Below are 13212 nucleotides of genomic sequence, written 5' to 3' on the forward strand. Positions count from 1 at the left end.
GGACTTTGACTGACTTGCCCGTTGAGCGGCGAGCCATAGAAAATAAATGGATCTTTAAGAGGAAGACAGGCGCGGATGGTAATGTGACCATCTATAAAGCTCGGCTTGTCGCTAAGGGTTATCGACAAGTTCAAGGGGTTGACTATGATGAGACTTTCTCGCCGGTAGCGAAGCTGAAGTCCGTCCGAATCATGTTAGCAATTGCCGCATTCTATGATTACGAGATATGGCAAATGGACGTCAAAACGGCATTCCTTAATGGTTTCCTTAAAGAAGAATTGTATATGATACAGCCGGAAGGTTTTGTCGATCCTAAGAATGCTGACAAAGTGTGCAAGCTCCAACGCTCGATTTATGGGCTGGTGCAAGCATCTCGGAGTTGGAACATTCGCTTTGATGAGATGATCAAAGCGTTTGGGTTTACACAGATTTATGGAGAAGCCTGCGTTTACAAGAAAGTGAGTGGGAGCTCTGTAGCATTTCTCATATTATATGTAGATGACATACTTTTGATGGGAAATGATATAGAACTCTTGGACAACATCAAGGCCTACTTGAATAAAAGTTTTTCAATGAAGGACCTTGGAGAAGCTGCTTATATATTAGGCATCAAAATCTATAGAGATAGATCGAGACGCCTCATAGGTCTTTCACAAAGCACATACCTTGATAAGATATTGAAGAAGTTCAATATGGATCAATCCAAGAAGGGGTTCTTGCCTGTGTTACAAGGTGTGAAATTGAGCTCAACTCAATGTCCGACCACGGCAGAAGATATAGAAGAGATGAGCGTCATCCCCTATGCCTCAGCCATAGGTTCTATTATGTATGCCATGCTGTGTACCAGACCTGATGTTAACCTTGCCGTCAGTTTGGTAGGAAGGTACCAAAGTAATCCCGGCAAGGAACACTAGACAGCGGTCAAGAATATCCTGAAGTACCTGAAAAGGACTAAGGAAATGTTTCTCATTTATGGAGGTGACGAAGAGCTCGTCGTAAAGGGTTACGTCGACGCTAGCTTCGACATAGATCTGGATGACTCTAAGTCACAAACCGGATACGTGTATATTTTGAATGGTGGGGCAGTAAGCTGGTGCAGTTGCAAGCAAAGCGTTGTGGCGGGATCTACATGTGAAGCGGAGTACATGGCAGCCTCGGAGGCAGCACATGAAGCAATATGGGTGAAGGAGTTCATCACCGACCTAGGAGTCATACCCAATGCGTGGGGGCCGATCAAGCTCTTCTGTGATAACACTGGAGCTATTGCACTTGCCAAGGAGCCCAGGTTTCACAAGAAGACAAGGCACATCAAGCGTCGCTTCAACTCCATTCGTGAAAATGTTCAAGATGGAGACATAGAGATTTGTAAAGTACATACGGACCTGAATATAGCAGATCCGTTGACTAAACCTCTCCCTAGAGCAAAACATGATCAACACCAGAATTCTATGGGTGTTCGATTCATCACAATGTAACTAGATTATTGACTCTAGTGCAAGTGGGAGACTGTTGGAAATATGCCCTAGAGGCAATAATAAAAGCATTATTATTATATTTCCTTGTTCATGATAATTGTCTTTATTCATGCTATAATTGTGTTATCCGGAAATCGTAATACATGTGTGAATAACAGACACCGACATGTCCCTAGTGAGCCTCTAGTTTACTAGCTCATTGATCAACAGATAGTCATGGTTTCCTGACTATGGACACTGGATGTCATTGATAACGAGATCACATCATTGGGAGAATGATGTGATGGACAAGACCCAATCCTAAACATAGCACAAGATCGTATAGTTCGTTTGCTAGAGTTTTCCAATGTCAAGTATCTTTTCCTTAGACCATGAGATCGTGTAACTCCCGGATACCGTAGGAGTGCTTTGGGTATGCCAAACGTCACAACGTAACTGGGTGACTATAAAGGTAGACTACGGGTATCTCCGAAAGTGTCTGTTGGGTGACATGGATCAAGACTGGGATTTGTCACTCCGTATGACGGAGAGGTATCACTGGGCCCACTCGGTAATGCATCATCATAATGAGCTCAGAGTGACCAAGTGTCTGGTCACGGGATCATGCATTACGGTACGAGTAAAGTGACTTGCCGGTAATGAGATTGAACGAGGTATTGGGATACCGACGATCGAATCTCGGGCAAGTAACATATCGATAGACAAAGGGAATAGCATACGGGATTGATTAAATCCTCGACATCGTGGTTCATCCGATGAGATCATCGTGGAGCATGTGGGAGCCAACATGGGTATCCAGATCCCGCTGTTGGTTATGACCGGAGAGTCGTCTCGGTCATGTCTGCTTGTCTCCCGAACCCGTAGGGTCTACACACTTAAGGTTCGGTGACGCTAGGGTTATGAAGATATGTATATGCAGAAACCCGAATGTTGTTCGGAGTCCCGGATGAGATCCCGGACGTCACGAGGAGTTCCGGAATGGTCCGGAGGTAAAGAATTATATATAGGAAGTGCTATTTCGGGCATCGGGACAAGTTTCGGGGTTATCGGTATTGTACCGGGACCACCGGAAGGGTCTCGGGGGTCCACCGGGTGGGGCCACCTGTCCCGGGGGGCCACATGGGCTGTAGGGGGTGCGCCTTGGCCTAGATGGGCCAAGGGCACCAGCCCCTATAGGCCCATGCGCCTAGGGTTTCCACCATGGAAGAGTCCATGTGGTGGAAGGCACCCCTAGGTGCCTTGGGGGGGAGGGAAACCTCCCCTTGGCCGCCGCCCCCCCTAGTAGATCTCATCTACTAGGGCCGGCGCCCCCCCCTTGGCACCCCTATATATAGTGGGGGGAGAGGAGGGATTTTACACCAGCCCCTGGCGCCTCCACCTCCCCCCGTTACGTCTCTCCCTCGTAGTCTCGGCGAAGCCCTGCTGCTGTGACGCCCTGCATCCACCACCACGCCGTCGTGCTGCTGGATCTTCATCAACCTCTCCTTTCCCCTTGCTGGATCAAGAAGGAGGAGACGTCTCCCGTCCTGTACGTGTGTTGAACGCGGAGGTGCCGTCCGTTCGGCGCTGGTCATCGGTGATTTGGATCACGTCGAGTACGACTACATCATCACCGTTCTTTTGAACGCTTCCGCTCGCGATCTACAAAGGTATGTAGATGCATCCAATGACTCGTTGCTAGATGAACTCCTAGATGATCTTGGTGAAACGAGTAGGAAAATTTTTGTTTTCTGCAACGTTCCCCAACAGAGGGAAGTATGGTCAACCTCGAGATCATGTTTCCAAAATGAGGCTGGATTACACACAAGGTGCCAGTTCCCTAATGATGTTGGATTAGACACAAGGTGCAAATTCCCAGATGATGCTGGATTACACACAAGCCAGGTGGAGTCGTCAGCTGTTCGTGTCCTCGTGGCATTAGTAAAGGCTGAAAGAAAGCATGCAGCAGCCCTTGAGAATGTAGCTGAGTTCCTGAAGAAGTGAAAAGAGCAATCAGATGCTCTCTTCACCCAAGCCAAAGAAGAGATGGAAGAAGCCAGAAATAAGCTAGCAGAGGCAGAGCAGGCTAGGCGTCTCCTGCTATCTAAAACTGTTGTCAATACAAAATTTCCTTCATAATAGCTAGGTTCAAATGTTTATCCGGTCAGCATGCCTGTTGTGATGTCCGTGCATCTACTGATGTGGCACAAAATGTTTTTTGGGTCATGTAATAACAGCAATTACTTTCCAAACAATAACAGACGAAGCATTGGACATGGTATAGTTCACGCGCAAGCCCGGCATTCCAAGTTCAACTTCCACATAAAACTCATGTTCACAGATATCTGCACATTCATACATAATATCCACAACCATGATTCACTTCAAAGCCAAAAAAATGTGAGGAGAGTTATAAATAAAGAAAATCATCTACTAGTTCCTGCTACCAGTGCGAGCACAACAAGTCAAGACCATGCGTAAATTAATTATATTTTAATCATTTTGTGTGTTCTAAAATGCATGCCGGCTCGTGGAAGGACGTGTTGCCGGCACACGCGCGGATTCAATGAAGGCAGGCGGGGCAGTCTTAAGCTGGTTGCACGCGGCGAGGAGGCGTGCTCAGCCGGGCCTGCAGCGAGTGCGGCCCTCTTGGCCGGCGCTCCAGTTCAATGCCTGCACTATGAGAGGTCGCGTCCGTGTCAGAGCAATCACTCCCTCCAGTCCTTTTTTGTTTGGGTATAACAAAATCTCATTTTCCATTCACATTTTAGTGGTAGGAGTTGTGCATGTGTGTCTGTGAGAGAGAGAGAGGAGACGGTAGTCGGGGTTGTCTGATCGGTAAACAAATGAATAATGCCAGTCTGGGATGAAGACGAAAAGGAGACCGCAACAAATGTTGTGTCTACAGGAGAGATAGAGAGAGTAATTTTAGTGGTATGAGTCATATGTAGAGACATATAGGGTGTGTGAGAGAATCCCATAGAGAGAAAGACAAAGTAAAAGACGAGTGGAGACTGTGTATTTGGAGGTGAAAAAGAAAGCTTAGGTACCAAGTGATACTAGAGAACAGTAGATACGTGAGAGATAATGAAAATCGTGTAATTTATAATGATAGGGAGAGTGTGACACTTCTCAAGGAAGACGTCGAGAGACCATGTTTGTGAGGATAGGAGCAACATGAAGTGAGCGTGCGGGTGAGCTGGAGAAAAGAGAGTGATAGCTACCTGAAGGAGCATGCATGCGAGAGAGATGGGCGTGAAAGGAGTGAACAAAAAAGGGATTCAAATATTTGAATTCGAGATGATGATACATGTAATCCATACTTGAACCAAAATTGATCTATCAAACATGCATACTCATATGAATTCACGCACATCTATATTATTTAATATGTAGATATTACTGATCCATACATTTTAGTAGAACATAATTTGGTTAAATTTTTTCGAATTCAACTTTAAGATTTCAAGATCGTTGTATTTGTAAATCATATTATACATATAAAGGAACAGAATTCTTTGTTGTGCTTTTGAAAGTATATATATAAAAAAATGATGTATATAGAATGTAATTCCAATTGAAAATGGATCCCGCCCAAAAAAATAGAATACAAATGGGATTCGAATTGAGTTGGCACGGTAAACGTGCACTCTGCAAAATTTGAACGAAGCGGGGAAAGTCGCAGTAACCGCCTGAAACCAAAATCTGCGAGATGGAAATCACTACTGCCTATCCCTGCCACGCAAAGCCTATATGTTGGATTTCTATAGGTTTCGATAGGGGTAGGTTTGTAATTTCACCCAAACATGACGTAACCGCCTATCACCCGGATTCATACACGGTGGGCGCCAAAACACAGTGTGTCCTCGGCCGAAATCGACTCCCTCCCCGATGCATATTCATACACGGTGGGCGCCAAAAACAAACTCTCGTCGGCAAATATTCGGTGTATGCGAGATTACCATCCTATCCCCAACCGACTAGTGTTGCTGTGATGTAGTAGAAATTTGAAACGGGGGCTAAGTTTGTAAATTTCCTCGCATTTGAGACAAGCGCGCCCTGAATACATGGTTCCCCCTTCCTCTCTACCTCCTTTTTCCCCATTCGTACTCCGTGGGCACCAAAACACCCTCTCCACCCCACCCTCCTCCGTCTGCCGCCGTCCGCCACCCCATCCACCGCCGTCCTCCTCCACCATGCCGGAGCTGATACCCCGACGCCGCCGTCCATTACAAGAGATCGACCTCTCTCATCCACGGCTTCGGACCGGGATCCTTGCATCCTGTCCTCTCGCTTCATCCCCGCCGTCATCCACCTTGCCGGCGCCACTCCTACGACCGTCTCGTTCACCACGCCCCGCCGCCACCGTATACCCTCCTAGATCTGCTTCCACGCCGCTGACAGCCATCGCTATCGCAGCACGGTCAAATTCTCAGCAGATGCGTACACGGCGCCGCAACAGAGGCGGTACTCTTTCGTATCTGCTCAACTTATTTATCGCAGCAAGAAAATAGATCGCCACTGCTTTACTCTGATTTCTTCTCTTGGTTGTGAAGTTGCCTTTGTCCAGTTTGCACCTTCAGATCCGCCATGGCACGCTCAACACCATACTCGCAATGCTTATGGTTTTCCTCTTTTATATTCCACACTAGTTAAATCACAGTAGACTAAATTTCAAAATTGGGTCAGTCGATTTTTCAGAGCTCGCCGGAGTTCTCCGGTGCGATCGACGGGGCTCGGGTGGTTGTGGGGCCTCGCCGAACGAAGAAAACTTGGCGCGGGTGGGGGTTGGGGTGGGGGTGGCGGAGGAACACAGGCGGTGGGGGCCGGTGGTCCGGCCGGCGGCCCGTGCGGTGTTCTGTATGGGAAGAATCAGAGACGAGGAAGAAGAAGGGTTAGGAGACGTAGGATCTTCATCCAACCGCCTGAAATGGTCGAGAGACAGCTAGGAGTTGCATTCTTAATGCGCTCTGGTTCATCATGTGTAGGCACTACACAACCAACATTTTATTATCCAAAATCTACTTGCTCTTCTTTACCATGTTCCTCTTCCATTCTTCTTTAATATGTACTCTCTCTATTCCTAAATACAAGTCTTTGTATAAATTCCACCATGGACTAATATGGAGTAAAATGAGTGAATCTACACTCTGAAATGTACCTGGATACATCAGTATGTGATCCATAGTGGAAATCTCTACCAAGACTTATATTTTGGAACAGAGGGAGTATGATAGTAGTACAGTATGTTCCTTGTACTGAAGATGAGCAGAGACATTGGAAGTGTAGAGGTCTATACAGTTGGTTGTGATGGACACTTTGAGCCTCTTTGATTCGTAGGATCTTGTAAATATAGGAATAGGATTTGTAGTGGCCTACCCACTTGAATCCTATAAGAATAGCAAGGAAATGCGGGGAGCTGTGTCGCCTTTGAGAGTTACATTGATATTAACAGTACCACACCTTCACTTGAAGAGAGCTGGTATCCGAAGCCTTTCTAGCCGTACCGGCAATACTAGCACATATATTCCAGCAAGTTCCACTTTGCTGATTTTACTCTAATGCTTAAGGTTTTCCCGTTATATCTACATTATGATCTGTGTAGCTGCTTTGTGTCGCACTAGCAGCAGTCCACTCTTGAAGCTAAACACTTCAATGACTTACAAAATTGGCACCAAGGCATTGAGTGCCATTCTGGATGCAATGAAACTTATACGCTCCTCACCTATTGATTCTTGTTCAGAATATGATCCTAATGACTATTCTAATCTCGAGGAGTCAAAGGCAGATGGCCTGTCCTGTTCACCCATCAAGGTGCCTGTTCTAATTTGGTAATGTTTTATTGATTGCGGGTATCTTGCATATGTTGTCTTGCATTTCTTATACTTTGTTGCACCGCCATCTGCTTAGTTTACTCATCATATATGTCGAGATGCCATGCCCATCCATTATCAATACATATTCCATCTGTCATCATACCATGTTTTTCCACTCAAATGTTGTTCTTGTGCATCAGACATCAAAAAGGAAGAGGGTGATTGCCGAACCTGAAGGAGCACCAGCAAAGTCCTTGAAAAACGTGGTGGTGCCGGAGAAATCAGACAACACCCCACTTATATTGGTTGTACAACCAGTGACACAAAACATATGACCGACTCCAGCAGACTGTACCCATACTTCACTGGCCGCACCACTAGCCCCACCACACAGGACCTGCACTCCAGCAAAAGGTATACCGATTTAATTTGCCATAGCACCAGCTGTACCACAGAAAAATCCCACTCCAGCAAAAAGTACAACAAGTCCACTGGCCGAAGACCTATCCCAACTGCAGAGACGGCCAATTCCTGCAGATTGGAACCCCATTCTATTTATTCCCAGTTTAAAAGACAATGCTTTCTATGTTGTTAGGGACTACGTGCATATATTCCCCTCATGGGAAGATTATTGTGAAGACAAACACCATTTTCACATCTTCCTGTCCAACTTACGTGTAAGTGCTATTATTCATGGCTATTATTTTCCTGTTTTCTGCTGATTGAACACATCAATGATTTACATTACATTGTTGTAACTAGGCGAGGGTCAATCTGGATAGTCATGGCGAGCAAAGCTTGCTTGTGCTTTTCAAGTAAGCATTGCAGCAGTATCGGTGTTACCTGAGGAAATCACACTGTGATGGCAAGTCTATAAACGAATTTCCGGTGAAGTCTCATGTGCTAAATTTAGAAGACATTGAATGAAAAAACCTTGTTATGCATTGGTCTCGTTCCCAGGATGAGGTACTGTCTATGAAATCACATGACAATTTGAACTTCTACTTTTCCGCATGTGCCTTACAGATCTTTTTTGCAGGAAATCTGCTCAAAGAAGAATTCTGGTTTGACAAGAACGATAGGATATCACAAATATGTTGTCCACTGCTTTGCTCTTGTTAGTACCTGTTGTCCTGTATCGCTGTACTTGCATACATACCTAGTTCATTATGTGACAACAGTATGCATGATAGCTTGCTTATCAATTGTTCGCTCCAAATTATCTGATCTGTATGAATGGTTACATTACTGTAGAATATATCCAATGCCAATGTTTTTTAGCTCTGCATTGTTCTTGTAAATACATGATGTCCTTTATCAGTGTACTTATAATGACAGGTAGTTGTTCATGTACCATCACTCTGCAGCTTATTTTCCTTTGCCCTCCATTTTCTACATATCAGATCTATATTTACTCTTATCATAAGGTTGGTACTGAAGAAGTTTAGTTGTGCATTGCTCTTGGCTGTACCTTTTGCCTGTATCGCTGCACTTACATTTATAGCTACTTGGTCATGTAGCATCACTCTTCATCTTATCTTAAATATTCTCCATTTTTTCATATATTATCACATCTATATTTACTCTTAACAAAATGTAGAATAAAGGCAATGCTTTTGAAGAAGATTCTGTGGTAAACTTCTTGAATTGCCCCCCCCCCCCATCAGCATGGGCAAGACCTTTATAGAGCCTGTCTTCACCAATAATGTAAGTTTGTCCATCTCAAGCCTTCAAACTTTATTGTATATATTTGGTTAGGCATGACTGCAACAACTGTTTATTTTTGGTGTTTGCATCAAATTGCTTATTTAAAGTTTATTATATGTAGTTCATAAACAAAAATTCGTCCTTTCTCAATTTAAGTTTTCAGTTGTACAACCAAGTTCCTTCTTCATACCATGTAAATTAAACTATACAGAGCAAGTGATCTTCTTTTGCACTGCATGTATGCTTTTGTTCTTCATCTGTATTCCAGTGGTGTGGTGAACCTACCCACTACAGCACAATGTCATATTCTGCAATGTCTTAACTATGAAAAATGTCATATCATTCTACTATTATTTAAACCGTCTCTTTATTTGCCAATCTGAAATGGTATAAATTGACAGCACACTAACCATTGATACTTATGAGTTCTTGATCTGTAATCCAGTGGTGTCGTGAAGCTGCCAACTCCTTCACAATGTCATTTCCTGCCATGTCTTAACCTGAACAATACGATATTGTGTTAATGCAAATTTAAACTGTGTCACTTTATTCGTCAGTAAGAAATGTGATGAATTGTCAGCACTGATACTTTTATGTGCAAAACCTGTCATCTGTCTGCTTGTTTATCTTTCAGAGTGAGGAAGATATAAGTGTTGAACAAGCGCAGTCTCATCATCTTGCTTAGCTGCTTGCGCTGCAGCTCCCCGGCAGGCTAACCTTTCTTGAACTCTATTGAAGTGCTGTCGGTTTTGTATATTATTTTGTTGGCGTGTTTATTTGCACTGGTGGCGATCTTTGATGACCAGTGTATGTAATCTGCTATCTGCTTGTGCTTTATTATCATAGTGGCGAACTTTGATGCCCAGTGGATGTAATATGCCATAATTTCTTTATTGTATAGTATATGTTTTTCTTATTCACGATGCTACAGTTATTTTACTGTATATATATATATATATATATATATATATATATATATATATATATATATATATATATCCTGTCTTCGCAGTAAACCGGCCAAACCGTAAAATTACGGTACATAATCGGGCGGTCATGCAATCACGATGTAGGTTGGGCCTGAAACGTGTCGATCAGCTCACGGATAGGCAGTAGCCCGAAATGAACCCTGGCCCATGATTGTGCGAATCAAATCACGGGCTTTTAACAGGCCGAAAAATTGTCTCGGTCCTTGTTTGGCCCAATCAAATATCGGCTGCGAGCAGGCCGGATGCAAACCGGGCCATAGTTAGGCCCAACTATATGACGGGCTTTTAACAGGCTGAAAATTAATATAGGATCGAAATGTTAAACGAGTCTTTAACAGACCAAAACTAATATCAGGCCGAATTACTAAGTGGGCTTTAGCAAGTGGGCCCAAAAGTATAGTGTCCAGTTGACAGGCCGAATCTGATATGGGCCATAATTAGGCCCGGAACCTCTTAAAGGGCCGGACCTGATCTGGGCCGTAATTTGGCCCAAAACGTGGTAGAATTTTAACGGGCCGGATCTCATATGGGCCACTATTAGGTCCGGAGCGTGGCAGGCCATTAATAGACCGTATCCAATATGGGCCGACATTTGGCCCAAAACATGGCAGCCAGTTAACGGGCCGGCCTACTAGGATCCTCAAAATCTTGTGGGCCTACAGCTGGGCTGGCCCATTAATATCGGCGAAATCTCGTGGGCCTTTAGCTGGGCCAGCCCATTATGATCCGCAAAAATGTTGTGGGCCTTTACCTGGGCTGGCCTATTATGGCACACAAAATCTTGTGGGCATGTACCTGGGCCGACCCATTATGGCCCGCGAAATCTTGTGGGCCTTTAGTTGGGCCAGCCCATTATGGTCCGCAAAATCTCGTGGGCCTTTAGCTGGGCCGGCCCATTATGGTCCGCAAAATCTTGTGGGCCTTTAGTTGGGCCGGCCCATTTAAACTTGTTGGGTCGTGCCACATGTCGACGTATCATAGGCGCCTTCTGTCCAGTCAGTGGATGACATCTGCCCCGATGATGAGCCGACACGTGTTTCCTCTAGCCAATGATGATTTTACACGTGGAAAATCCCCATTGGTCGGGGCTGTTAACGGGTTATCGGATCCAAAACCCGACCCGATAGCTTAACGGCGTTCCGTTACGGTGGATGCCACGCGTCGGTCACCCTTGACGAAAGCACTTCTGTGACACGCGATTTATCGTCATGGAAGTGAACACTTCCGTGATGATAATTTTGGTAATGTCATGAAACACTTCTACGACAGCACAGGTATGACTATCTTGATTCTGTCATAAATTTGTCATGGATGTACATGCATGACAAAAAAAGTGACCTATTGTGACAAACACGTATCATCATGGAAGTGTATTTTTTTGTACTGAAGAAGTAGAACAGGGAGGCTGGGTCCAGATCATTTAGAGCTTAAAATCACAGAAAACTTGGTTGAACTTTATCATAGTGAGGAAACAATGTGGAGACAGCGCTCCTGCATCCAGTGGCTCTCTGAAGGGGATCACAACACACATTTTTATCATCAGAGAGCAAGTATGAGAAGGAGGCTTAACAAAATTAAAAAGTTGATGGCTGCTGATGGACACGAAGTCTCTGATCAGGAGGAGTTGGAAACCATGACATCGGAGTTTTATCAAAATTTGTTCAACTCAGAAGTGCGCAGAACATGGAAGGAGTATTAGATACGGTACCTTGCAAAATCACACAAGCTATGAATGACTCTCTCACCAATCCTTATACAGAGGAAGAGGTAAAGAAGGCAGTTTTTCAGATGTACCCCCTCAAATCGCTAGGCCCAGATGGATTCCCTGCAAAGTTTTTTCAGCACCATTGGGATACATGTGGAGAGGAGGTGACTAGGGCTGTTCTCCGTATTGTCGAGGGTATGGAATCTGCAGAGGCTATCAATGACACACTCCTGGTATTAATTCCCAAGGTACAAACTCCATTAAATTTGTCTCAATTCCGGCCTATAAGTTTATGTAATGTGCTATATAAGATTGCCTCAAAAGTCCTGGCAAATTGTTTGAGGGAGATATTGCCTGACATAATTTCTGAAGAGCAATATTCTTTTATTCACGGGCGTTTGATAACTAACAATATTATATCAGCCTACGAATGTTTACATTTCATGAAGAGGAATAAGGCGCAGAAACATAGATCATGTGCTCTCAAGCTCGATATGATGAAAGCCTATGACAGGGTTGAGTGGGCCTACCTTCAGGCAATAATGGAGAAACTGGGTTTTGATCATCATTCGATCTCGGTTATAATGAACATGGTGAGCACAGTATCTTTTTCAGTTTTATTTAATGGGAACAGATTGCAGAGTTTCAAACCATCAAGAGGTATCCGGCAAGGAGACCCTCTTTCACCCTACCTTTTCTTGTTGGCGGCAGAGGGCCTTTCGTGCCTTTTAAAATCCAACAACCAATCATCGCAGCTCAGGGGCATCCAGGTGGCACAGTCGGCACCGTCGGTTAACCACCTTCTTTTTGCAGATGACAACCTGCTGTTTTTCAAAGCAAGTCGAGAAGGGGCGGAGGAAGTGTCAAACCTACTAGATGTTTATTGTAATGCATCCGGTTAAAGGGTAAACAGAGACAAATCTTCAATATTTTTTAGTAAAGGTTGTCCCCAGAATGTGAAGGAGGAAGTAGAGATGCTACTTAATGTTCAGAATGAATCTCTTAGTGAGAAATATTTGGGTATGCCCTCTGATGTGGGAAGATCAAAAAATGGCACTTCCAAATATTTGAAAGATAGAGTTTGGAAGAAGATCCAGGGTTGGCTTGAGAAATTACTTTCTATGGGAGGAAAAGAAGTGCTTATAAAGTCCATTGTGTAGGCCATCCCGGTTTATTCCATGGGATGTTTTAAACTTCCATGGGGGCTATGTGAACACTTGAATATGATGATAAGGAAATTCTGGTGGGGAGCAAAAGAAGGGAAGAGGAAAGTTGCGTGGGTGTCTTGGGATGTGATGACAAAACCGAAATATTTGGGAGGCATGGGGTTCAGAGACCTTGAATTGTTTAATTTAGCGCTTCTAGCTCGTCAAGCATGGAGATTGTTAGAGAATCCAAATTCCTTGAGTGAAAAACTACTGAAGGCGGTATATTTCCCGGGAACATGTATTCTACATGCACAACTAGGATCACAGCCATCGCAAGTTTGGAGGGCCATACTGGAAGGAAGGGACGTCCTGGTTCAGGGATTGATTCGGTGT

Source organism: Triticum dicoccoides, chromosome 5A (assembly GCF_002162155.2).
Source record: "Triticum dicoccoides isolate Atlit2015 ecotype Zavitan chromosome 5A, WEW_v2.0, whole genome shotgun sequence".
Taxonomy (NCBI): domain Eukaryota; kingdom Viridiplantae; phylum Streptophyta; class Magnoliopsida; order Poales; family Poaceae; genus Triticum; species Triticum dicoccoides.